Raw genomic sequence first — 27,734 nt, forward strand, 5'->3', positions numbered from 1 at the left:
ATGCCATTACTCTACTTCATGAACACTACTGTTCAACTCCTCTCCCAATACCCTTACAAGGACTCTCCCTCCCTTGTTAGCTGTATTACCCTGGGAAAAATTACTTAAAGTCTTACTGCTTTACACATAGAAGGACTTAATAAATGCAAAACAAAATTTTTAATTGCATGGGAAAATATTTCTGGATTGTATTATATCACCTCTGCCTCTTAAAATATCTAGTTTCTTTCAAGGTTCAGCTCATGTCTACCTTCTGCATGAAGCCTTATTAATACCTCCCATCTTCATATCTCACACACACACATACACAGATTGTTTTGTATAATACGTATTTTGTATAAACCTGTTATGCATAGCTTCCCTTCCTTGGCTAGACTGTAAGCTCCTTGAGGTCAAGGTTTGTTTCACTATTGCCTTTCTACCCTAACATTTAGTCATGCCTGATATAAAATTTATGTTTGTTGATTGATTAATATCAACTAGAAGCTTCAGTGGTACTAGTCCTGAAATCTATAAATTTCTCGTTCATCACCCTCATCCATTCTTTCTTAAAATGCTGTTTCCCCTCTTTGAAGTTTCTCTCCTCTCCTCTCCCACTATTCAAACATTACTATATCCTTCATGAAGGCACCATTCAAACTCCACAACCTTTAATAAGCCTTCCCTCCAAATTCCAATACAAAGTGGTCTTTCTCTCGCTTAGTGGTCTCATGACATTTATTGACTCTACAATACAGTTTAGCACTTGCTACCATGCTGTTCTACTTTCCCTAATTGTTCCATATATTCAATTTTAATTTCCAAAGTCATATTTTATATGTCTCAAAAAATAGGCACTCTATCTTCTACTTATTTTAATCTCCCAGTGTGCCAAGGACAGCATCTTTACACATAGCAAGTCCATAATAAATAGTTTTGGTTTGTGGTCAAAGTTGAATGTATTTTATGGTCCAAAGCAACAGAATTAGTGAGCCTGAAAAAATAAACTTCCAATAAGAAGTAGACACTTTTTACAAATAAGGAAATACTTTTTTACCACTGGGAACTGAGAGGTACTGCCTTTTTCCTCTTATGCATATAAACACGTACTGCCCCTGCTGAGTTTGTTGCTGCCTGGTGACAAGGGCACAGCTTCCCTCAAACACTAGTTTGGTTAGTTTTTTTCTCAAGCAAAACCCTGAAGCCATCCCCCCAAAGAAATTGTATCAGTCTTCTCCAAGTTTCTCTCCTAGTATTTTGTATGGATTTTTAATTATTCACCACATGATTTCTGCCTTTTTGCATGGGTTTATTAGGAGCATAGTTAATTGTGATTCATTGTATGGCATTTGGCAAGACTGGAGACAGACATTAAAGCACAGATTTTCCGCTTCTGGACACATTGTCTCTCTTGCATTGCTGGCCTTAGGGTCAGGGTAAATGTGCTTTTTTTTGCACCTTCTTCAATTTATCATGTTCAAAATAATACACACATCTCTCCAAATCAACCAAGTTTTCTATACTCTTCTTCCTTTTTTCCTTCCTTCTACCTTTCCTTCCTTCCTTCTTTTTTTTTGAGGGGGAACTCTGAGGCGGACAAGAATTTAATGGCATTATGCTGTTCAGAGACTCCAAACCCCACTGCTCTTCCTCAGCTAGACATCTCTTCGTTGCCTTTGGCCAAGGAGCCTTGGATGGGATGCCCTTCCAAGCCTGACAGTACCACTACTCTGTCAGCCATAGGGAACACTGCAGGGCAACGCATGATGTTTCTCTGCCCTGCAGACTAGACCTTCTGGTTCCAGAATTCCAAAGTCCCCTCTGTAAGAAGAAGAAGAAAAGCTGCATTGATAGTGAATAAGTAGATGGGGGTGGGAGGAAGGAGGAAGGTAGAAGGGGCTTAAAAGGAAATATTATTCATCAGCTCTTTTCTTGCCTGCCCCCTCCACCTCTCTCATCTCTCCTCAGCAGGAAAAGACCTGTAAATAATTTCCAAAGGTTGATAAAAATAAAAGAATAATCAAGTCCTAATCGCCCCCCCCCTAACATTTCTATTCCTCCTGGGACCTGGAGCTAACATCAAACCCCAAAGCCTGTCAGAATGCCCAGTGGCCTCTAGCTGGCTCCCAAGTCTTCTTTGTATATTTAAAGGGCAGAACTGGGCTCTCTGGAGTGAAAAGCTCTATTCAGCACAATGAAACCAAGGAAAGGAAGCAACATTTTCCAGCTCCCACCACATCCTACCTTTCTTTATCCCTTTGTTTTGGGCAGCAATCACAGACCCATATGCTAAGCTGTGGAAGATATTTTTCAGAAGCATTTGTCTCCTTGGGAGGCATCTAAGCTTGTTTTATTGGCAACTCTGAAATCACCACTGGGTCTGTCATGTGGTTATACTGCAGATGGTTTGCATGGGCTGCTTGTTTCTACTGGATGAAATCTCCCTTTGGATTCTGCTTCGGTTTTAAGGAATTTATGCACTACTAGTCAGCCGAAAACAAGATCATGCTTTACTTTCTTATAGGATTATTCCTTGCACTGTCTCAATCTGAGGGTTAGTTACCTCTCATGGTTGCTATTGAAGAATAGGGGCAAAATGAGAAGGCTGTGGCGGAATCAAGTAGAGATGGTACAAGACACACACCAGAATTAGAGCCATTTCTAATCCACTGGATAGGTGGTTCCTGTTGGCAGGTTGGCAGGTGACTCTCTTACAATATCCAGAATCTAGGTGCAGGCAATATCTAGGATCCAATATAGTGTCAACATAACCATCTTGCAGCATTTTCCTTAAGGGCAAATGGCAACTATTTTTATTATATTTGTGTGAATTTCCCCATCTCCTCCAAAGAGAACATGCTGCTGGCTTCCTATAGCAGTCACACAGTGAACTTCATTGGACTATAAACAGACTCATATAACTCAGATCAAGCAAATTTCTCTGTACCAAAGAGAGTAATCATTTTATTGAAGGGGGGGAAAACTTATTTCAGTATAATAATTCTAAAAAGATACTAAAATAGACAATCAATAGCTCCCAATTTGGGGGGTGGGGAGTAATGCTAAATTCTCCATTTTAATAGTTTCTTTGGTTTTTATAGTATCTTCAGGTGCAAAAAGAATTACAATGAACAACAAAGTAGCAAAATGTTCATCCTTTGGTCAGAAGTAGAGCTGATAAATGGAAAATTAACACCAAAATATTCTTAAGCAGAAAATACAATTATCATTATTATCCCATTGCTTCTATTAGACTGTCTGCTTTTTTCCAGCTCTTTCTCAATACTGACATAGTCAGAAGACAAATATAGAAGTAAAGTGCTTAATAATATTTAATTTTAAATCCATTTTATTCATCTTTTAATTTTTATATATCCTATATTTCTTACAGTTTCTCTTCTTCCCACACTTAGAAAACCCTTCTTTATAAAGAATTATGGGGGAAAAATTCTGTAATGCTAAACATATCAAAGAATTTTAACATTATATGCTATTGTCCATGTTTATGCTCACCTGCTTCAGCAAAGGATTAGGGGAGAAAGGAAGATGTTGCTCTTTTTTTTTTACATTATATTATTTATTTTTAACATCATTTTTCTTTTAATTTTGAATTACAACTTCTCTTTTTCCCTCTCACCTTCTCTCCCATCCAGCAAATTTTATCAATTATATATGTGAAATCATTCAAAACATTTCCTAATATTAGCTGTATCACAAAAAAGGGCAAAACATAAAGGAAATAAAAAGTTATACTTCAGTTTGAATTCAGAGTTCAACAGATCTCTTTTCAGAAACAATTTTTATGTCATGAATCTTTGGAATTGTCTTAGATGACTAAAATCATCAGAATTGCTTTCATAGTTGATTATCATTACAGTATCACAATGGTCCTACTTCTTTTCACTTCACTTTGAATCAGTTTTTATAGGTCTTGTCATGTTTTTTTTTCTTCTGAACCAACTCTCTTTGTTATTTCTTATAGCACAAAAATACTTAATCATAATCATATGCCACAATTTGTTTAGACATTCCCCAACCGACAAGAATTCCCTTAATTTCCAGGTCTTTGTCATCACAAAAAGAATGACTATAAATATTTATATATTTATAGGTCATTTTTTCTTTGATCTCTTTGGATTATACACCTAGTAGTGGTAATGCTGAATTGAAGGATATGGACGGTTTTATAGCCCTTTGGGTGTAGTTCTAAATTGTTCTCCAGAATGTTTGGACCAGTTCACAACTCCACTGAAAGTTCATTACTATCCCTATTTTCTCTCATCCCAACCAGTATTTGTTGATTCTGATAGGTGAATTATTTTAGTTTTCATTTCTCCAATCAATAGTGATTTACAGCATTTTTTCAAATGATTGGCTTAGATTTCTTTTTTTGAAATCTGCCTATTCGTTTCCTTTGAATATTTATTAATTGGCAAATGGCTCTTATTTTTTATAAATTTGATAAAATTCCTATATATATATATATTTGAGAAATGATGCCTTTATCAGAGAAACTTACTTTAAATATTTTTTATAATGCTTCATTATCTATGGTACCTTTTAACAAAATGTAGTTTCCCTGATTATCTCTTTTAATTAGGTCTAATTTTGCTTTTGCTATGTCTGAGATCATGATTGCTACCCCTGCCTTTTTAAATTCATTTGAAACATAATAGATTCTGTTCCAGCATCTTATTTTAATTCTGTATGTGTGTGGTTTTGTTTCAAGTAACAACGTATTGCTGGATTCTGGTTCTAATTCATTCTGTTAACCAATTCCATTTTATGGATGAGTTCATCCCTCTTATATTCAAAATTATAATTACTCATTGTGTATTTCAGTACAATGGAAAGAGTGCCAGACCAGGAATAAGGAGTTCATCTGTCCTCAGACACTTATAAGTTGTATGACCCTGGATAAGTCATAGCCCCATTTCCTTCAATTTCCTAATCTATAAAATGAGATTGCAAAGGAAACAGCAAGCCACTCCAATTTCTTTGCCAAGAAAATTCCAAATAGGGCCACAAAAAGTTAGACACAATTAGAAAATGACTGAACAAAATCCTTCTTTCCTCTCTCTCTCTCTCTCTCTCGCTCTCTCTCTCTCTCTCTCTCTCTCTCTCTCTCTCTCTCTCTCTCTCTCTCTCTCTCTCTCTCTCCTTATCCCTCTTCAAAAATCTGTGTTGCTTCTGACCAATACCTCTTATTTTGTTGTTAAGTCATTTTGCAGTGGTATTTGACTCTTTGTGAGCCCATTTGGGGTCTCCTTGACAAATCCTGGGATGGTTCACCATTTGCTTTGCCAGTTCATTTTATAGATGAGGAAATTGAGGCAAATAGAGTTTTAAGTGACTTGCCTAGGATTACACAGCTAGAAAGCAGACAGCAGACAAGGCCAGATTTGAACATTCCTGGGTTCAAATGAGTCTTCCTGACTCTAGACTAAGGACTCTATCCAGTTATGCCACCTAACTGCCCTTCCCTTTCAATACCATTCCCCTTTTCCTTATTCTCTTCCCCAACTTCTTCCCTGCTGGGTAAGTTACATTTCTATACCAACTGAGTGTGTTTATATATTCTGTCTGTACCTCTACTTATTATGGGAGAATCCCTAGTTTCCTTCAAGATTCAGTTCAAGTGCTACCTTCTACATGAAGCTTTTAAAGCTCCACCTCTAGATGCTAGTGCCTTTTCATTCTACCACCCCAAATATTCATTTTGTATACAAAAGATGTTTGGAACTTACTGATATCCTGGGAATTTTAGTTGAGAAGAACAAGCATTCTTTCTCAGCCCTGAGAGTCTTTGAGCTGGAAGGGAGAATTGTATCATGCATGAAATTTCTCAAAGAAGGACATGGGATCTGCCAAATACACACTGAAGGGATAGAGTGGGAACTATAAGAGCTGACCACCAAATGCAGCAACAGTGGATTGGCAAAGTAACCAGCCCCACCTATGACTTAATGAACTGAACAATGAAAACTTAAAAGGTCAAAGATGAAACTGAAAAGAGAGATTGAAAAGGAAAAGTGAAACACAAACTAAACTGTAGCAGAGAAGGGAGACAGAGGAAAATCATGGAGATTTTGAAGAAATCTCAGAGCAGAAAACATAGATTAAAGCAGCTGGTTATAACACTTCTTTTTATGACCAAACAAAGTATCAAACAATAAAATTTTCTTTACTCATCTTCTCTCAGTACCTTCTTAATAACAGATTATATTCTTCTCATTTATTTTGCCTAAATGTTTCCAATATTTCCTCTTTTACCTAACACATCAAAATTCCAGGAGTTGGCAAGAGATACACAAAAATGTAAATTAGGGCAAAGAGCCAAACTTTAGCCTGAATGTTGGGAAATTTCCTAACTGGGGAATTTGAACTGCTATGATTTACTAATAACTTTTCATCTGACATGAACATAATTTAGAGAAAGGTTTCTATATGAGTCCTGGGTATTTTATTTTGCCCCTAAATTACATATACATTTAATTGTTCTCAAAATATATGACCGATTAAATCTACAGAGGAAGAAGGAATAGGAAGAACAGGGGAGTGATTGGAGAGATCTGGCAATAAACCATTCCCTCGAATGGAGATAGGAAAGGCCTAGGAAGGATTCAGCTCTGCTCCTATCAAGCAATAACAAAGCAGAAAAAGAGGATCAATTACTAGCCAGCCATACTCTCCGCTGCAATGCTCAATGGTTTTACACATACACATACATAAACATGTGTATATTATGCATATGTTGCTATCTTTTACATTTTTTTAGACTCTAGAACTGTTACCCTTCTGTCTAGGCACATAAGAAGCACTTCATAAATATTTATTAATTGATTATCTCTCTTAGTCCCCTTTTGATCTTGAAAAGAGACATTAAAATGGTCCATGAGTCTTCTTTATCTGACATGATCCAAAGTTGAGTCTAATCCTGTAAGAAAATATTCATCTGATTTCAACATGGTATAGCAATCTGAAACTAGCTGATGTAACACTTAAAGGTCAATTCCTTCAGATTCTACTGCTACAAAATAATGGTGATAGAAATTCTCACCTTTCCATCAAACAAGGTAGTCTTTAAATATATTGAGTTTTTATTTTTGATAAACATTCGTGAAGAAATGGTTATCCATTATTGATATTTTCTGTGACTATGGAAATCAAAGTCAAGTCATGTCATGAATTTCATGGTCTGGTAAAAAGAGAAATAGGCATCAGTAGTCAAATCAAGCCTTAGAACTACCACTGAACAGCTATGTGAATCTCATTTAATTCACCTTTTTGGAATTTAGTTCTCAATACTCAAAACGATGTGTGATCTCATCAGTTCAGGAAGATGATCTGCCTAGTCTATGTAACTCTCATCTATGGTCTCACAAGTTTTCTGCAAAGGGTATACTTAACACTTTTTTAAAAAATTCATGGTAACCCAAGAAAGAGGGAAAAAGCAGAAGTATAAGAAAAATAAAATAGTTTGACAACCATTTGCTTCTTAACTAGAGACTGAATGTTTGCATTGATCAAGAGCCTTGCCCTCCATAAAAAATGCCTATTAAAATAGCAATGCACTTCTTTCTAGTGATGAACTGTAGGTAAAACTCCAATTTTTGTTCGTGAAGTCTCTTTCCAACTGCCTCTTCTTTGTAAATGACCTTAGAATTTTAAGGTATTCACATCTAGCCAGCTTACTTTTTTTAGCTTAAATAATTCTCATGGCAGTAGTAACATGGCTGTTACAGAATTAATTACCCAAATACTTTTTTCCTGTTGCATCTTTGTCTTTGATTCATTTCTTTAAATACTCGTATACTTTTTGTTAACTCTGAAATGAGTTAAGATTAAATTCCCCATTGCTTATAAGTATGAGATAAAACTTCCATAGCATTGGATGAAAATGAACCAATATTCCTTCAATCTCTGAACATCTGTATAAGTGAACACCTTTCCTATTATGTCACTGAAAACAGCTAAAATAGAAAGGCTGGTAGTGAACTATGCATATAGCAACATGTGTTTGTAATTGTGCAGAGATGTTGGTAAATGTATGTAACAGTTCCTTTTAGAGTAGCCAGTTACTGAAGAAAGTGTACATTTATGAACTCTGATAAAATTCAAGCAATACCACTGGCATCTGAAGGTCAGACTTTGGGCAGCCTCAGAATAGACCAAATTAGAAAATGAAAAGAGAGACAGAAAAACAATCAGGGAAGCATTTCCAGTAATAAAATGATTAATGCATTTGTTCATTTAATAAGCATTTAATGTGTCTATGATGTGCCAAGCACTGTTGGTTGGTTGTTGCCCTTTCTACTCAAATAGGACCAAAATAATATCACTGGTGATTTCTTTTGACTTGCACATAAATTGGATGCAAATGAGGCAGAGGGGCACAAAGTTTTCTACCTCAGTCTCCCTTCCAGAGTCATCAAAGTGCAATGGCAAGACAAAAGTCAAGATGACTAGGGATGACAAGGGATGGATCAGGATATAGTGGGTAATCTTGGCTTCTTTAATTTCTAACCAGGTTCTAAATATTCCATAGCACCTGCATCACCTGTTTCCATGGCCACTAAAATAAATTATTCTCATCTGCCCCTTTTGCAGGGGGATGTCTTCATATGCCCAGGCTAGGTAACTCCTTAACTCACCAGTTGGTTTGAGGCCTATTGGCTACTTGCAACCTGGTTTATCTCACCTTCCAAGATGATTTACTAGGGTGTGGCCGCTATGTGTGCTAAAGCTTATTGGAGCCACAGGTGAGAGCTGAGTGTCAGCTGCAAAGGGAGCTCTTTCCACTAAAGGATGAAGGCAATCCTGAAAAGGGATCCACAAATCCTCCCACTGGGTGGACTAGTCTTCCCTGCACACCCCACAAAACCCATCAAGCACTATGCTAGGTTCTAGAAATGAAAAGAAAATCTGTAGCTTGGCAAAAAGTAACTTAAACAGTATGTACATAGAAAAAAAAAAACCTACCAAACCAAAAATATACCAAGTAGAAAGAAATCAGTTTCTTGAGGCAAGTCTCAAGCAGTGGAGTTTTAGCATTGGTTTAAGTATAGGAGGTGATACTTGAACTGAGTTTTAGGGAGAAAGAAGTGAGGAATTATAAAAGGCAAGGCAAATGTGAGGAAGCAGTTAATTCTGGGCAAGCAAACACAGGGAGAGGGGGGTGATTGTAAATCAGGTATGAGGAACTAGTAGGCCAGTTAGAGTCGAATGCCTTAGAGTTCTTAAAAGAAAGTAACCTGAAATAAGCCTGGAGCCGTACAGTGAATTCCTTCAAAAACCAAAGGAGTTTACATAATGAAGTTTAAGAAAGGACAGTTTCTTTAAGGTTTGTAAATTGGTTTTCTCCCCATAGGTGGGAAATACACATATTTTAATCCCAATTTTACAGATGAAGAAATCCAAATCTTAGAGAAGTTCTAAAGCTGTAAACACCTGTGCTAGGATAAGAGATGGAATTTCTGACTCCAAGGCTCAAGTTCTCTACACCACCACCAATTAGAGTCAGCTTAAAATCTTAAGAATACACTCCCCAATCTCCCCCCAAGCTGTGATTAGTTGGTTTGTTTTAAGAGAAAAAAAAACAACTTTCATTGACTATAGATGACTATCAAAGCCATTTCACTCAGCTCCAAAGCAGGGAAACATGGTAAATGCAATTGAGAAAGGAGATAGAGGAGGGAAGAGAAAAGAAAAACAGAAAGAAGAAAAGTGAGGTAAATTGAAAGGATGGATGAGTTTGTAGGGAATCCCTTCTCTGAGATTTATTACTTCTGCAACTCTGTCCTAAACACTTAACCTCTGAGTTGATTTTCTGATCTATAAAATGGTGATAATATATATTTTTTTCTACAGAGTTATTTTGATGATGAGATAATGCATTTAAAGTGCTCCATTAACATGAGATATCATTGCTATTGTTAGCAAGCAGAAGAGGTGGCAATAAGCAGAAACAGCCAGGAGGTTAGAAGTGATAGCAGGGACAGTGGAAAATGGAGCCAGTATTCTAATGATAAAGAATAAGGAAACCAACTATTATGAAAGAGAAACTGGTAACCACTTTATACTTTAGAATGGAGCCAGAAGAAGCAGTAGAAAGAGCTCAGGAGAGGTAGTCAGAAGACCAGGTTTGTCATTTTGCTGCTTGTGGGACAGGGGAAAGATTGTTCTCTCCTGGCCTCAGTTTCCTCATTTCTAAATGAGAGGAGTTAGACTAGATGACCTTCTATATCTCCTTCAAGAGCTTGAGAGGTCAGGACCCAACCAAAGTAGGCCTTTTTTAACCCAACATACCAAAACAACTACAATTCTGCAGTATATACTAGTGTGAATTGGGGAGAGAGGTCAAACCCTGCTTTTTAATTAAAAAAATAAAACCAATGGGTGCTAGTTGAGAGGAAGGTCGGTATCTGAATTCCTATGTGTTTGTGTGTGTGAGTGATATAGGAATTATCAGTAGTATTTTCTGCTGACAAGTCAAAGGACACTGACAGCAACTATGAAAAATATTTTCTAGGAGATGAGGACATCACTCAAAACTAAGCAACTCTGCCCTTTGATTCACTAATTAATTTTGCAGAAAGGCAACCCTGTTATATTGACCTGAAGGTCATGAAGTCATACATCCTTTACTCCACCTTTACAAGAAAGATATAGATTACCCCAGAGCAAGCTGAACTCATGGCTTTCACAAGGAAATAAGTTTCAGGGTATCTTTAAGGGTCAGTGCTGATTCAGACCTATGTTCCATACCTTCTGTAGCACAATAGAATCCTGTTCATAAAGATGAACTTGAATCATTACAAAAAGTCAAATTATGAGTATACTATCTTTAATTGGGCAGGTAATCATATAATCACTATAGACTGATTTCTACTCCAAAATTAGAGTTAGCAACAAAAATGCTGATACTTAGACTTTGTTTGAAGTAATTCACTTATCCAAAAAACTTCATTCCTTCTAATATCAGATAACCAATCTTTTAGAAGGTAGAAATCCTAGATTCAATTTTTCATTTCTGTGAGGAATTCCCAGTATGAAAATTCCCTCTGTTGATACAAATCAGAAATTCATCTAAAAATTAAAGTCCTAGAGTTTCATATGAAACTTGTAGACCCTTTTAAAAACGAATTTAAGAAGCACCTGTACAATTTATTATATATAGTGAAATGAGAAGATTCGTATCCTGTAAATCAGCAGAGAAGCAAGAGTGTAACTAGTAGTCTCAAAGAGTTACCCAGGGCCCAAGTAAGTTTCTTTACCTCTCAGTTGAAACAACACTGGTGATAGCTGCTATGTTGTTGAGGTTTTGTTTTTGTTTTTTAATTTGTATGTAAAGTAGTTAACAAAAAAGTACCCCCAATTTCTAAGGGGTGGCCTGTAGATAATAAATAGCTTGAGATGTTCCAACTTATTTTTCATTTCTATATCAAGGTCCCATGAGGACTCCCTCCCACTACCAATGTAAATCTGCATTTTTCTTCACTATGTAGTCTTAGAGTTGCCTAGAGGTTAAGTGACAGGATGGCTCAGCCAAGTCCTTAGAGGATAGTCTTGAACCCAGGTTTCCCTGACTCTAAGTCAGGCTCTCGATCCATTATGCTATATTGCCTCCTACAAAAAGCCAAAACAAAACTAAAAGACGTTCCTTTCAAGTAGTGTCAAGGTGATCTAAGGATTAAACTCCAGGTCCAACATACTTTAGGCTTCCCACTCATACAACACATTCAGCTACCTAATTAATTTTCTAGAAAAGCAGTAGTGTGATATCACCTCAAAGATGAGATAACACCTCTTTTATTCCAGGAGACAGGCATTATCTTCTCACTTAGTTAGATCCCATGAGTGTGTAGGACATTAGAACATGTAAATCTACTAAGTAAAAAGAACATAGAGTGAGGAGAAACATGTCTATTCTACCTGGCTACTTATTAGTAGAAAATCAAATGTAACTCAATGTAATAATACAGTGTGCAGTTTAATTATAAATTTGAAAAAGGTGTTTTTTAATCTAATAGTTCTATCTAAAATCTCATACCATCTTCAAGGAAAACTAATGAAAATTATTAATTGCCATAGCTCATTTATAAAAATCCGAAGGAGGATATTATGAAAAATTAGTGAAATTATTAAAGGTAATAAAGATCAATTGTAATCACATAATTCTAGCTATATGCTGCATCTCTCTTCATTAATCAAAGATAATCTGGAAATGCAATCCTTAATTGCTTACTAAAAAAAAAGTATTTGTATGTTCTCTGCCAGAGGGAAGATAATTGGAAAGTGCAGAAGTCTTCAGCATGAGCTGTGTGCTGATTTTGAGAGAGTTCAGTTATTAATTTTTTAATATTTTACAACTGGCCTTTTTTAAAAGAATGTTAAATTCTCACAATAGGCAACTTGTAATGTTTTTTGACTATAGCAATTTTTTTTAAAAACCTGTAAAACAATGGGCCCGAATCTACAAGGAAGAAGAAAGTTTTATGCCTGACCTCTGGCAGACACTCTTCAACAAACTTTGTTTAGCTATGTTTCTTCATTACCAAAATACTGATTTGTGAACAGAAAGATTTCATGTACATCTAAAATAGACATGATTTCCTTCTTTGTACTATACTTGAGATTGGATTTAATACAATGTTTGGCAACCTGAATCTACACCCCTCTACTATAGCAATGTTTCATGGAATCATACAATCTTTTGGTTCAGAAAGAATCTTAGATATCTTATTAATTATATAGATAAGGAAATAGTCATTTTCCCAGCATCACAGAGCTCATTAAAGGAAGAACTGGGATTAAAACTTAGTTCTCCAACATTTCAGTCCCTTTATTTTTTTTGCTCCATCATATTGCCTTTAAAAGTTAAATATTCCTCCTAGGCAGTTCCAAGTCTTCTCTGAGGCATCTCAAAATTTCCAGTGGAAAAAAAGGAAGAGAAAACTGGAATCTGGTACCAAAAATCTTTCATGTCCCCTCTCTTCCCCATGACCCCTTTCTCATATTCTCAGGTCTTCCCTGATAATTGAGACAGTTTCTACCAAGTGGAAGGCATGGGAAGGATCAAATACTACTCTCAGAAATTATTCCCAAGTGAAAAATCAGAGAAAGTATAGTATATATTTATAGTAGAGGTGAATCATTAGCTAGCCTTGAAGGTTGGGTTTAGATTGGGAAAGAAAGAGGAGGAGGAGGTCATTCTAAATGAGTGGGTCTCATGTAAAACCCAGTAGAATTGCTCGTTGGCTATGGGAGGGGGTTGGGAGGAGGAGAGGGAAAGAACATAAATCATGTAACCATGGAAAAATCTTCCAAATTATTTAATTAAATGAAAAATTTCAAATTAAAAATAAATAAATGAGTACGTCTGATGGACAAATGATCAACAAAAACCAAAAAGAAGAATGAGCAATGGTTTTAAAAAAAGATTTTCCTCACCAGAATAGAATTTGGAAGAAGCAAATGAGACAATGCTGAATAAAGTAAGGCTTACTGAAATCTAGCATAAATTGTTGTCAACAGTCAGAGGAATCAGTGTACATTTGTTTGTGGAATACTCAAATATCAAAGTACAGAATGACTCAGAACTGAAAGGCCTCAGCTAGTAGACTCTTGTAGCAATGATTGGAAGTATTAGTTTGGACCCAATTCTGCTTACCAAGGAAGAATTGTAAAAAAAAATGTTACTAAAATTGGGAAGAAATACATGTATCATCTCAGAATTTGTGCCAAGTAAAGAGGGGTCAGTCTCTTCTAAATGCTAAATAAACCATGTAGTAAAGATAAGTACCCTTTACTTTGGGAGAAAAATAAGATTCCTTAAGGATGGGTTCTAATCTGGTTTCAGACATTTTTTAAAATTATGTCACCCTGGACAAGTCACTTAATCTCAATTGTTCATCCCTTATAATTCTTTTTCCTTGGAACCAATACACAATATGAAATCTAAGACATAAGGTAAAGGTTTTTAAAAAAGAAAAAAAGACACTGGAGTGGTTTTTTCTCTTTTCCTTTTCCAGAAGACAAAATTGAGGCAAATAGGGTGAAGTGACTTTCCCTGAGTCACATCTGAGGCCATATTAGAACTCAAGAAGGCTCATTTTTTGACTCCATTCCTCGTGCTCTATCCACTATATCCCCTATCTGTCAAAGCAAGAAGGCAAAACTACTCAATTCACATATTGTTCATGTTTTCTCTATTAAGTAGAATATTATTTATGCCAAAAAAGCTTGAATAAAAATGATTTGTCCTAGATTTTCACTCAGAAGATACTCTCACACATACAACTATAACATTGCAACAAAAACAACAACAAAACAGCCTTTGCTTAAATACTATCTATTATATAGAACTCACTACAAACTGAGGTGACCCCTTCTGTTCTTCAACAACAAGTATTTTAGACATTAAAAAAAAACAAAACCAACTTCGCTGTAACCTTCCTAGCTCCATCCTAGACAAATCTGTGACTAATCTAGGTCAGATGATAAAGAATCTTAAAGTTTTAATGAACTACAAGCTCCATACAAGTCAATAGTGGTATGTGACAGAGACAAAATGTAATGTGATCTTAGACTGCATTTAATAACTTTGAACCAATAATGGGGGAAGTTAGAGCTGTGTTCTGCTATACTTTAGAAAATTACATTAGGTAAGAATAGTCCACCTAATTTGCAAAAGTTATGTTTTAGGACAGAGTTTAACAAGATGGACCAAATGTAGATGCTGCAGAGTATTTAAAATCATGTTGTATGAAGCTTGGTCAAAGGATATGTGGCTATTTGACTTTGGAAAGAAAAGCCACGATAGCCATCTTCAGAATGTTTGAAGGGCTTTCAAATGGAGGAGAAATGAATTAAGTCCAAGGGACTTTTCAATTATATAATGCTGCAGAAGAATCTACCTTCTTTCTCCTTTTGGAAATTAATACATTGACCTGATTACAGTCTGTAGCTACCACTTCCATTTCACACAATACATTGTATACATGCATACCTTGCACTGGGATACTTTGAATTTTTTTTTTAATTTGCAAAGAAAATTAAAAGGAAACAGCCCCAAAGTTATTACTGGCCATAGTGGGTTGACCATTAAGTAGGTTTAAAATTCTTTGCAAAAATGACTCCAAGATCCAGGTCAAAAAGATTTTTCACTGTGTGGCTCAGGTTAAATTATAAAAATAAACTGTACTCTAATTACCCAAAGTAGTTAGTACTCTGGAATGCAGGCTGAATAATTGTAATAATAAACATACAGATGCTTTGTATAAGTGTGCAAATAAAAAAATCAACTCTAGTTTCTAAAGGATTGACTGCAAATGAAAGAAAATACTACTGTTGTGTTAAAAAAAAAGTCTTGCTCTACAGATGAAAAAAAAAATTTTTGAATTCTCTTCTTCAAACAGCATAGAGGATTAACCTAGTGAGGGAACAGAGGAAATTTTGCATCCTGTTATTAACCAGTGCACATACCCTGACTTGTGCATTCTATGAATATATCAGATAACTGGCAAAGGATCAAGAATCATATGGAAACTTAATATAATTTGCCATTTCTGTGTCAGATTCTGCCTCATTGATTGCTTCTCTAAAAAGTAAAGAGTTGGGCTTTCCCCATGAAGTACAAATTAATAGTAATGTGTCCAAAGCATTTGAATTCTATTTCGCTGCTACCAAATAAGTAAGAATAACTAAATAACAGAATCAGTGATGACATGAATTGTAATTATTTGTCTGTCTGGTAAACAGATGTAACAGATACTCTATAACTTGAAAAGGACAAAGTGTTTTTTAGCCCAGCTGAGAATGTGTTGAGGGCACTGGTGAAAATGGTTTTAAGGAATAAACAATAAAGTCAGAGACACTTTGAAGTTTACATTGCTCTGAAGATAGAATGCAAAATACAAAATAAAATTTTATTTGTCTTTTGCAGAAAAGAGACATTTGAATAACAGCCCAAGAAGTGAGGAAATATAGGTGAAAAAGAGAATAAGTGAAGAGATGTGAGAAATTAGAAGAATTGTGTAAGGAAATGGCAGAAATGGGGAGAACTCATGTTTAAAATTCTTCAGTCATATAAAAAGGTCAAAAGTAGTAGGCCAATTAAAAAATATGTCTCTGCTCAACCATTTGTCTGGAGATATAGATCTCATTTTAAGATCCCCCTGCCTTTTTTTTTTCTCCTTAAAATTTCAGAGCAACTTGAAACTGAATTTTTAGGAACCTGAACATTCTCTGTTCCAGTTGACTTATCTGGATTTTTTACAGCTGGAATCTCAGATGGATAGCCTTCATCATTGCTCTCCATGCCCCTATTGCCCAATTATTTATTTTCACTCTTTTATTGCTCCTTGATATTTGATTCTTTCCCTTTCTCCAGTGGCATTGGCATCATGATTTTCTTCTTTTTCCCAGACACTTACAGAGGGAGGAGGGTCATATCCATAACTAAAATCTCTTCATGTATGATCCCCATTGTAATTGACTTTTTCCTTTAATTTGTTATTTGTGATTTTTTTGTGTGTGATGGAACAACAAAGAGAAGGCATTCTAATTTACATGTTTTAATTTTGTGTCTCTCCAATATCAAGTTTACAAATGATAGGGATTCATTTCTCCATATTCTATCCTCAGTTATGTAAGGGAAGTTGACCTACAATGGGTTAGTCACTAGGTCAAGCTCAGCTGTATTTTAACAAAGCAAAACAAAAAAAGATAATGAATATGGTAGACTTACAGGATACAATAAATCATTACAGTTTTCTTTGGAGAGACTTCAATATATGATTGAATCTGTGATCTATTTAAAAACTAGTCCTCATTCCAATGATGTTGATTAAAACCCATCCATTACTCCACATCCTGTGTGACTATTTTGTTCCCCCATAAATCCTCCACAAGGATATACCAAATTTTGGGAGAGATTTTTCTCGTTGTTTTGATTGTGAGTGGATAACAGTACAGCATGCCAACTCACCTTCTTCTGGCCATATGTTTTTCTTAGGATATCCTTTGAATTCTTTATTTGTAGTATGTTGGAATCTACTTGTATCCCCTAACCATCTTTCTATTGCCTTTTAGGGTATCTACAATTACAGTTCTTTAGAGATTGTAGCATTCTATACTAATGCAGAGCAATACAACATCATTGGAAGAATACTGGTGTAAAATATGGGCCTTTGTTTCAGGAAAAAGTTTGAATTCATTTGAATGTTGGGAGAAATGCATGCTCCCAAAGATCTCCAGCCAATTGTGTGTCTTTTTCATTTATGCACTGAAATCAATGTCTATTTTCAGTGTCTATCCAAGAAAGATTTGCTGATAGCCTAGCTTTTTTTTTATTGAAAATTTTTATTTAATTAATTAATTTAAAATATTTTTCCATGGTTTCATGATTCATGTTCTCCACTCACCCCCACCCCCTGTAACCAATATGCAATTCCACTGGATTTTACATGTATCATTGATCAAGACCTATTTCCTTTTTATTGATAATTGTACCAAGGTGATAATTTAGAATCTATATTCCCAATCATATCCCCATCGACCCATGTGATCAAGCAGTTGTTTCTCTTCTGTGTTTCTACTCCCACAATTCTTCCTATGATTGTGGATAGCGTTCTTCTCATAAGTCCCTCAGAATTGTCCTGGATCACTGCATTGCTGCTAGCAGAGAAGTCCATTACATTTGATTGTGACACAGTATGTCAGTCTCTGTGTATAATGTTCTTCTGGTTCTGCTCCTTTCACTCTGCATCAATTCCTGGAGGTCTTTCCAGTTCACATGGAATTCCTCCAGTTTTTTGAGCACAATTCCTTTGAGTACAATAGTATTCCATCACCAACAGATAACACATTTTGTTCAGCCATTCCCCAATTGAAGGGCATCCCCTCATTTTCCGAATTTTTGCCACCACAAAGAGTGTGATAGCCTAGTTTTTTGAGTTGTCCCTCTAACTGAATATCATAGTCCGGAAATCATACATCCTTTGCCCATCCTTTGCCCATCCTTTTGCCCAAATACATGCCCATGGAGAATTATGTTGAAATTATGGGAGTAATTTTGGCCCTCATTGAGGAAGACAAATACTCCAAACTTCATAAAAAAAATAGAATTTTATCCACAATAGAAGGATATAGAGAATCACTCTAATGCTAAGGAACCTCTCTTCAGTTTGGACTCTGGTTTGAATACCTTCCCATACAATGGCAAAACCTTTGGCAATCATATCTCCCAATTCCATAACTTGTTTGACATGCAAGGGTCATCAAGCAATGTAATAATTGTTGCTATTCCTTTTAAGATACTTATATCATGCTGACATGTTGATGGCCATAAGTTGGCTAGAGAAGAGCCTTTAAGATTGCATTTTGCCATATTAACTCAAATATGTGCTTATATTCAATAAGTACTAACTTCATAGAGATTTTTCTTTATCTATATCTGTCAAACAAGTAACTAGAAGGATATGGAGTTTTCCATATGAAATCATTTGAAAAGCCTTCCCTTTTTTTCCCTTTTTCACACCTTGCTCATGGATACTATTAATATATGTATAGATTGTCTCATAACATTTTGGAAATTTGAAAAAATAGGTTTATGGGTAAAAAGTTATTGATTTTCTCTAGGCCATGTTTTTTTGTTGAAAATTAAGTCTTGGATTTTTTTTATTCCCCTCTCTTTAAAATTCCTTGAGATTTGATCTCCCCATGTTCAAATGCCAATCCATCCTCCATTCAGCTGTCAAAGTGATTTTAGGTAATTACAAGACTTACCATATCACTCCTCCTCACCCCCTCTCCACAGAAACAGTCAGCAAATTCCAATGACTCCCAGTCACCTCTCAGATCAAATATAAAATTATCTATTAGGTTTAAAAATAATCTGGCCCCTTCCTATCTTTCCATTTTCTTATACCTTATTCCTTTCCTTGTACTCTGCCATACAAGGATATTCAACTCCTTTATTATTATTTGGAACTCCAAACTCTTTACCAATTCCCTCCACATTTAGAATTCTCTCCTCTCTCATATGCATCTCCTGGATTCCTTCAGGTCCCAGCTAAAATCCTAACTTCTAGAGAAAGCCTTTCCTGAGCCCCCTTTAACTTTTTTTTCTTCTGTTGATTATTTCCAATTCATCCTGTATTTAGTTTATTTATACATAGCTGTTTGGATGATATCACCTCCACTCCTTGAGAGCAGAGATTGCTTTTTGCCTTTCTCTATATCCTAGCACATAACACAGTGCTTAGTATACAGTAGGCATTTAATAAAATGTTTATTGCCTGTGCCAATGTCCTTCTGGCATAAAAACCTCTTCTGTGCATACTTGGTCTAGTCCCACTGTTCTTTATTTTCTTGGTTTATTCATTGCTATTTCAACTTATTTATGATGCATATCTAGGGCTATGACATTAGCATCCAATTGTGTTGGCTCTATTTTTGTTGATGACGAAATGTGTTACAGAATTTTTTACACATCTTTTCCATTTTTCATGTGTTTGTTGTTCTCCTTCCAGTTTTATACTTAAATGCCTCCATAAAAACTTTGATTGGTCTCTGCCAAGTTTTCTTTAAGCTTATTTTAATTGCTGTTGCTTCTTGCCATCTTGTGAGGCAATATTACTCATAATCTTTTGCCATCCTCATCTGAATGGTTTCATAAACAAATTAATGTGCTAACCTGATAGTACCTTTGGCCATTTGTTGCCTAGGACAGTTACCTGACCTCTGGAACCCTGAGAAAGAAAGAAATGATCCTCAGGGGACCAGACATGCCAGTGAGAATAGGATTTTGGAAAGTAACCCCTAAAACTTGTATCATTCACATATTTTTGTATCTGCCTATATTTATAGATATCTCCCCCTGATGGAGTGTAAGTTCTTTGAGAACAGGGATGATTTCATTTTTTTTTTCTTTGTAGACTCAGTGCCTGGCACATGGAAGAGACTTAATAATTTATTATTGATTGATTAGAGGGAGAGGAAGTTTAAAAATAACAATAAGAACAGTAAGAACATTTATATTGTGCCTATTTTGTCAGGTGTTATGCCAAGTACTTTACAAATACTATCTCATTTTTTATATATAATTCAATTTACATTCTGTAGTTAGTTTCCTAGTTTATATAAAATCTCATTCATACAATGTAGTGATGTGGAAACAAGCCATTAAAATTTAAGACCCTGTATTTTGTTTATTTGTTGTTTCATAAACATTAAAAGTCAGGTTCACGTGTTTAAAGCTAGAAGGAAGCTTGGAGGTCATTCGGTCTATACTCTTCATTCTACAGATGACAAAAGAAAGGCCTGGAGTGGCCCAGTGACTTTCCATATTCTTCCACTTTTATCCTTGCTCAAAAAAAAAGCATTCTAATAAGTTCTTCTACTAACTAATTATGTGACTTTGGGCAAGAACTCTATTTCCAAAGACTTCAATTTACTCAACTTTTAAACTATGTATAGGAGTGTGGAAGAAGAACAAATAGCTTGTAATGTCCTTGGAAATTCTATAATTCAATTTAAATACAGGTAGACTTGAATATGTATACATTGAAATGTAAAAGAAAATTTAAAATACAAAAATAACCTACCTGGTCCTCTATCAAGTATCTTATCTTATTGCTTATCAGGGTGTAAGGTCATTGATTTTGAGATAAAAAGGACCTCAGAAGTCATCTAGTTCAACCACTTCATCTTACAGATGAGGAAACCTAGGCTGACAAGTTAAACAACTTGCAGGAAGTCATAGAGTAGTAGGTATAGGACTCAAGCCAGGTCCTCTAAATCTAAATCTAGTTCTATTCCTATGGTATCATGCTTCCTCATTAGAGGAGCTTGGAAAATATAGCTAGCCCACATTTCCATTTCCCTGTAAGCGGCTATCATCCCTAGATACCACAGAAAGGTCTATTCTTCACAAAACTGACAGATGAAGGAAGGCCTCAATTTTTTCACTTCCTCTTACTCCTGAGCTTCCTCCAAAAAAGTCAGTTTCTCATTTTATAGAATATTTTTGGGGAGATATGGGATATTTTAAAACACAAGTCAGAATTCTAATGCTGATGTAGCTTTCTCTGTGCTATAGATATGTTTTGCTATTTTCTTTAGAAGTTTATATTTTTATCAAAGTGTCAGGAAACTATAAAGAGAATTTTATACATAAAAACTTGTATTTGATAGAAGTTGAGACCATCTTCAGTGCAATTCTAACTAATTTTATTTTCTTTTTATGTTTTGTGTGTATATATGTGTGTGTATATATATATAGCATAATTATATGTTAATTTTCCATTTGGCATGATTATTTTGTGTATAAGTATATATGCAATAGTGTTATACCCCTTTAGAATATAAGCTCTTTGAGGGCAGAGACCATTCATATCTATAAAACATGGCATATAAATGGTCTTATTTAATGCTAATATAAATATCATTGCTACTACTAGTAATGATAGTAGCATCACTATTAGTATTATTACTAACCTGATCAAGTAAAATAATTTTACAATAGTATTATTATCATTACTATCATTACTATTACTACTGCTAATGACAATAATAACAATAATAGTGGTAGAAGTAATAATAATAGTTTTAACTGGTGCTGTTGTCCCAAAGATGCTTTCAAAGAGCTTATAGAAAAAAGAATTTGCATACCAATGCTTTTATTCAATTATAAAAAGAAGTTTTTTTATCAACCTAGGCAATGATCTGTGGAACATTAAATATATATATTTTAAAATAGCAAGGTAGAGTCTTATTCAAAGAGCACTTCTATTTGAATCTCAACAAATATAAGATGAGAAAAAGAATAAAACAAAGCAAAAAATAACATATGTAGTGTGGAAATATTCTATTATTTATCAGTTATAAATATTCTTTGAATTTAGCTTTAGGTGGCTAGAACTATCTAACCCAATTGTAGAGGTCAGGTTAACCTCAGATAAGTTTGGGGAAAAAAGATGGCCTAAGGAATGTTTAGATACCAACTTGTGTTTGTTTTAGGTCTTCTCAGATCTAATTTTGGGTTCTACCTAAAGCTTGTGTTTTAGGTTCCCCAAATGAAATTGACTTCTCTACTGGTATACATTTCAACCTTCTGTAGACCAATTAATTAATGCCTAGGTGAGGGACAATAAGGCAAATTTCCTTATGTCCTTGTTTGAACTCTATATAATGTAAACCATGTAGAGACCTGAGGCAAGCATCCCTTCTTCTGGCTCTCTGTTCTACTGAATGACTAGTTCTTTCTAAAACCATTTCAGATTTTTGGAGTTGTTGACCAACTTTCTCTCCATATTCAATTATGCATATACATATATGGGTATACATATACATACATGTGTGTCCTGATACACAAATACATACATATACACATCTGTGTTTATTTATCTAGAGAAAGAAAGAGTTCTCTAAGCTTTCCTAAAACATTTGCCCCAAAAAGTATAGGTTGGTGGAAATAATATTAATTGGATTTCATAGATGAAAAAAAAAACTGAGACTAAGAACTTATTAATCTGTATAGAATTTCTCCCAACAATTGAGCACTAAGTGTGAACTTTCAGGGATGTTCCTTTTTTTGTCGCTTCATTTTGAATTTTTCTATAAGCTCATTGAAAGCATCTTTGGGACAACAGCACCAGTTAAAAATATTATTATTACTTCTACCACTATTATTGTTATTATTGTCATTAGCAGTAGTAATATTAATGATAGTAATGATAATAATACTATTGTAAAATTATTTTACTTGATCAGGTTAGTAATAATACTAATAGTGATGCTACTATCATTACTAGTAGTAGCAATGATATTTATATTACTACTATTAATAGTATTAGTATTATTCTCATATAATATTGGTATTATCTTACTAGTATTGATAGTATTAATAAAATAAGATGAGTATTACTTCAGAGATCTGTTGTTTCAGTTGGATCAGACTTTTTGTGACCCCATTTAGAATTTTAATGGTAAAGGTCCTGGAATGTTTTGGCATTTTCTTCTACAGCTCATTTTGCTAAAGAAGAATTGAGACAAATAGGATAAAGTGACTTGTCTAGGATAACATATCTAATAAATATCTGTGGCCAGATTTGAAGTCATGAAGAGAAGCCTTTCAGATTCCAAGCTCAGTGTTCTATTCACTATACCACCTAGCTCTTCCTCAATATGCCATTAGTATTATTCTATTAGTATCTATTATAGTAATATTCATAATAGTATTTTTGTGAACCTGACCAATTATAAGAATTGATTTATATTCAATTATTGTATCAATAATGCTAGTGATGCAACTACAAAAGTCTTTCCTTGACCATCTTGATTTGTCTGATACCTTAATACTAGAAAAGAGTTTGATTTTGATTGTTTGCAGTCAATATATTATCTACTTATCCATCATATAAGGAAAATGATCAGATGAATTTCTATGTGAGTTTTGAGAAATGTTAGTTGACTAATGCTTCTGAATAAATACTGGTGTGTGTGTGTGTGTGTGTGTGTGTGTGTTTTCACTTGTATGGGTGCCAGTCATTCAGTGGAGGAGCAAAAGCAGCAGAACCATCTAAACACCCCCATGGAACTACACTTAAAAAGCATACTTAGTGTTTCTCTCCCTCCTTCTCTCTTCTAGCTCTTCACTAGTGCCCAATTCAACTCAAGAAACCAGGAACCCACGAAGAAGTAAGTAACTGACATTCAAAGCCTCTATTTTTAGACACCTTTACACTTTCCTTGCTTCTAACTAGCAAGGAATTTTCCAAACAAGCTTTTAATTAGCAGGTGAGTTTAATTGATATGTGGGTTTCTCAGAAGGGGAAAGGACCTCAATGTGGAGAAGGAGAAGGAGGGACCACATCACTCTCATTCACAATACAAGACCATTAATTCATTTGCACCTGGATGTTTTAAAGGAATCAATTTACTGTAGCAAAGAAAGAAGCAGAAAATCAAAAGACTGGAATCTATCAGAGGAGGGAGGGACTATAATTTAACATGGTACATGAATGCTTTAAAACTTCAAAAAATATGGCTATTAAGGTCCATATTCAAAAGTAGGCCCATATTCAGCAACCAGTCTTTTGGCATGTCAGCAGATAGGACCTGTCCAAGTGAAGAGAAAAATTTGATTCAGTACCTAAAATCAATGAAGATAATTAAAAAAAAACTTTTATTGAAATAGTGGTATTAAAAAAAAAAACAAGTAAAGTTTTCACTAACCTCAGATTTGAATTTAACTCCTTAAAAAGTTTTTTTCCCCTTATTAACTTCACAGTTATTTAAACACTTGAACAAAGGCTTTGTTTTCATTTGGACTTGCCCTGTTTACCAGTTTATAAGTGCACTATTCTCTATAGGTAAGTATGAATTAGATATGTATCTAAGTACAACATATGTGTAGAGAATAATGCCAAAAAAAGATTAAGGAATTTTATTGAATACCATTTATTCATTTATATATAATAGCATTGACACTGAAATGTTTTAAGAAATATTTTTGACAATGCTGAAATATCACAGATGGCATATAATTATATGATTCTTGCATGATATGGGAATGATATATATTGTAGTTCTCTAAATGGTAAGTTAGAAAACAAATGCCATTCTGCATCGGCAAAGGAAATTTCCTCATTTGAAATCACCTACCCCAATGGAATCCCAAGTCTCAAAAAATGTTCTGAGCATCTTTCTGCCAATCCATCTTTTCTGCTCCTATGTGGCCCTAGGTGTTGGGTGTTGATCACACATGTTGGATACAAGAACTGTAACAGTGGTGATAAATTTTGTAGATCCTCCATTAGCAGAAAAAGTGGAGCTGAGGATTCTGTGGGGAAAAAAATGTTCATTCTATTCCCTGCAGCTAGCAACCATAAGGAATGGCTGCACTCTGACCCTCTAAGATGCCTTTTCAGATTATTTGATATTTATTCTTAAGAAACCCTTAAATAATAGCCTGAACACTGCTGAGTTCACTATAGAACTGTCAAAGACATATATTTAGCAGCCAAATGGTAGCTATATGGAACACAGACACACAGAAGACTGGCAGACTATATGACCATCTTCTGTCCTTGGACTTCTGATTTTGATTAAGGCCAAAACAGATACTCCTGTAAAGAGTTATAAAATGGAAAAATGTCTCAATCCTCAAAAAGAAGGGCTAGCAGCTTTATCAAAAATTATCTGTCTTTTTTAAGAAAAGGATTAAGAATCCTTGGTCCCCAACTTGAACACTACATATCTTCTTCCTTATTAAAAAAATTATCCAGGAAGAAAGTCTTTCAAAGAATTGAGTATGACCCTATGGCCAGCAGAAATGCATATGATAATAATACATCATTGATTTTGGAGTAAGTTTTGGATTAACAAACCATCTCACTTAGATTGTGAGATCCTTTAGATATGTATAGGAAAGGTTTGGGGAGAAAAGAGTACATCACATCACATGCAATTATAGCATGACTTCTTATGACTTAAGACAACAAAGTGCTTCCTCTTTGTACCCTTCTCTAGAATGCAGGCTATACAAGTTTCCATATCAACAGTCATTCAGAATCTAATACTTGGAATGGAAAGGTAATGAAAACCAGAAGCCATGAATGCTGTAATTGGTAATCCAACCCCCCAAACAACTGAAAATTAATTGGCCAGATGTTCACTACCCAAACAGAATGGGGTATTAGAATGTAGGAGTCTGAATTTTATATCTTCCCCAGGTGTGCACAGTTGAGCAGAAGAAAATGTGATTATGAGTGACATGTTGACAGGTTCAGTGCTCATGTCCCACAGTGCCTTGTGTATCCATTATGTATTTAGGATTCTGCCTACCCCACCCTTCTCCAAGACATCTGAGAAATACGAAAAGGGGAAAGAGAATAAAATCAGAAGATCCTCAAAATAGGAAAAACTTGCAAGTGGCATGAGTGGTAGTATGAAACTAAATGAGGCAAGTTAAAAAAAGAAATGGAACAATATTTTCTTTTAATGTAACAAGTTTCTATTTTAGGTCGTGCCTATGCCTGGGTCCATGTGAAATCTAAAAATTGCTTCCTAAGTGAATGAAAGAAATTTATGGGGTAATTTACTTTGTTTGTAAGCTGCCATGTTTTTTATTATCCTTAACTATCCTACCATCTTCACAGTCGATGGTGAAATCCTGCCAACTTCTCAGGTGACATTTCCATGGGTTTTATTTTAGAAAAAAACATCCAGAGCATCACTTGACTATTCCATGAAACATCCATAAGGAATATTTAGGAAGAAAGTGTTGTTCTCCTAATAAAATAGCACAGCTGTCTCAAAGAGCTTTTCATCTATCTTTTTAAAAGATGTGGACTTTCTAAAATAATGTCGTGCCCATTTGTCTCCTATGAAAGAAGATATTTCAAAACCAGGAACACCTATCATAATAAACCATTAAGATGACTCCAGCCTTTCAGTGTATTTTTAGAATTTCATATTTCACCCAATGTTGTTATATATAATTCATGATAGTGGGATATGATGGGATATGACAGTTATCTCATTTGTGTAGAAGGGCCAAATAACTCATGGCTGCACATCCACAAATAAATTATGCCCATCCTCAATCATAAGTTCTTATTTTGTTAGTCTCTTCATTTTAATGGATTTTCTTCTTTATATTAATATTTTTATGCAAATGATTGTGACTCAATATCAATTTTGTTGTCCTGACAGAAAATTCCTGGGAATCAGTTTTACCTGTTTAAAATGGAAGTGCTAACAAAGCATTCAGTATCATATACCATTATCCAGGAAAGAGGGACTTAGAACTGTAATTCTTTGGGGGGAAAATTCATACCATAAGATTGCATTGTGTCACACATGGGCAGGAAAAACCCTGTGTTCATTTTCTATACTATGTGTTTCAACATCATGGTTGGGACTTTCCAGTTCTCCTTTTCTTCCTATATTCAATTTCAAAGGACCTTCTTCTGTTTCTGAGATTTAAATGCTCTACTTGACTCTGAAAAATCTCAACCCTAATTCTAGAAGGCCTACAATAGCATAATATAAACAGAAAGTAGGTAGATTTGGGAAAGAGAAGAACTCAAAAAACAAATAGACAATCTGGGTTAGAAGAAAAATAAAACTATTTCATGTAAATTAAATCAATAAAGTTAAAATGAGAAAAAATCTCTTGAAGGGTAAATATTTTGCATCAATATAAAAAGCTTTATAAAGAAGAATTGTGATAATCATATAACACCATTGTTCATAATTCATAGATCCAGAGTTAGAATATTAATTAACAGATTCTAGCCCAATTTTCCCAGTCCTAGTTTGGGAATGAGAAACTAAAATAAAAAAATAAAATGACAGACCAAAGATCACACAAAATACTATTTTACTATAAGAAAGGTCAAAAGAGATTGTTTCAGAGAATCCTGGTTACTATAAATGTGTAATATAGTCAAGTTAGCAATCAGAAGAATTTCAAGGACAATAACATTGTGAAGGAAAAATATTTAAAATATTTAAAAACAAAATGCAATGATCAAGAAGATTATAAAGAACTAATATTGAAGCAAGCTACCCATCTCAAGGTAAAAAAAAAAGAAATACTTTTTTTGGGGGGATGATTACTGTTTCTTTTTACATGACTATATTTAACAATTATAAGAATTTTCTCCCCCTATTTTTTAACTGAGGAGGTGGTTAGAGAAGAGGATGGGTTTGCAGTAGTGATTTTACACCCCACCCCCAAAATG

General features: G+C 34.8%; 1 long non-coding RNA gene across 1 annotated transcript in view; it reads left to right on the top strand.

The window, feature by feature from the left end:
• The window catches only part of LOC103103785 (uncharacterized), a 176,302-nt gene extending 148,778 nt beyond the window's left edge, over positions 1-27,524 (top strand). The window contains exons 3-6 of the long non-coding RNA XR_008915159.1: positions 23,633-23,682; positions 24,275-24,356; positions 25,516-25,578; positions 25,719-27,524. This is a non-coding gene — a long non-coding RNA (uncharacterized LOC103103785). The remainder of the gene's footprint in view (positions 1-23,632; positions 23,683-24,274; positions 24,357-25,515; positions 25,579-25,718) is intronic.
• The last annotated feature ends 210 nt before the right edge of the window (positions 27,525-27,734 follow it).

This window comes from Monodelphis domestica, chromosome 1 (assembly GCF_027887165.1).
Source record: "Monodelphis domestica isolate mMonDom1 chromosome 1, mMonDom1.pri, whole genome shotgun sequence".
NCBI classification, from domain to species: domain Eukaryota; kingdom Metazoa; phylum Chordata; class Mammalia; order Didelphimorphia; family Didelphidae; genus Monodelphis; species Monodelphis domestica.